The sequence below is a fragment of the Wasmannia auropunctata genome, unplaced genomic scaffold (assembly GCF_000956235.1).
Source record: "Wasmannia auropunctata unplaced genomic scaffold, wasmannia.A_1.0 LD336106.1, whole genome shotgun sequence".
Taxonomy (NCBI): Eukaryota; Metazoa; Arthropoda; class Insecta; order Hymenoptera; family Formicidae; genus Wasmannia; species Wasmannia auropunctata.
Genome location: NW_012026784.1, coordinates 3,669,631 through 3,670,853, shown reverse-complemented (window position 1 = coordinate 3,670,853; position 1,223 = coordinate 3,669,631).

The window sequence follows — 1,223 nt, the reverse complement described above, 5'->3', positions numbered from 1 at the left end:
GTATTCAAGGCTGTCCGGGCGCGATCGCATTCTTAGACAATATTTACGTATCGGGTAGAACGAGCGACGAACATTTGAAGAATCTCATGATGGTATGCACACGTTTAGAAGAAAGCGGATTAAGATTAAATAAAGAAAAATGTGAGTTCATGAAAAATCGTATCGAAGTTTTAGGTTTTGTCATCGACAAAAATGGTCTTCACAAGTCGAAGTCTAAAGTAGAAGCGATGGTTAAAGCGCCAAGACCAACTACAAACAAACAATTAGAATCATTCTTAGGGCTAATAAATTTCTATGCTAGGTTTTTACAAAACCGTTCGGACAAACTGAAATCCTTATACGACTGCGCAAAAGCAAAAAATTTTGAATGGAACGCAGCGTGCGAGGAAGCATTCCGAGGTGTCAAATCGGAATTGATTTCTTCTCGCGTACTAGCACACTTTGATCCGAACGAAACAGTAGTCTTAGCTTGCAACGCATCTGCATACGGCTTATCAGCAATTCTTTCGCATCGATACAAGGACGGAACGGAAAGACCGATCGCATACGCATCCAAAAAGATTCCTAGTAAAGAATTAAATCGTGCCATAATAGATAAAGAAGCAGCCGCTATAGTTTTCGGGTTTAAGCGTTTCTACGATTTTGTTTACGGGAGAGAAATTATTTTGAGAACAGATCATAAGCCCCTTGAATTTATCTTAGGACCGAAAAAGGGCATCCCGATCACGGCTGCCAGTAGGCTCCAACGCTAGGCTTACTATTTATCAGAGTTCAAATATGTAATCGAACACATTAAATCGGAAAATAATAGAAATTGCGACGCACTCTCGAGACTTCCAATCGACAACAAGTTAGACATTTTTGATTCGAACCTGAGTTTTATAAATTATATAAGTAATGGATTTAAGTCTATCGATTATTGTGACACTGCATCAAAAACTAAGAGCGATTTAATTTTAAGCAGCATCGTAAAGTATACTTTGTTTGGTTGGCCAGAGAAAGCGAATAAATTGCCTAAAGATGAAAAACCATACTTTGCAAAACGCACCGAAATTTCGTTTGAAAACAACTGCCTCTTTTGGGGATATAGAATTATAATACCGGAATCATTGCATTTTCGAATCCTAAGCGAATTACATGCCTCGCACATGGGAATTGTTAAAATCAAGATGTTAGCTCGTTCTTACGTTTGGTGGCCAAACATTGATAAGGATATTGAAAAC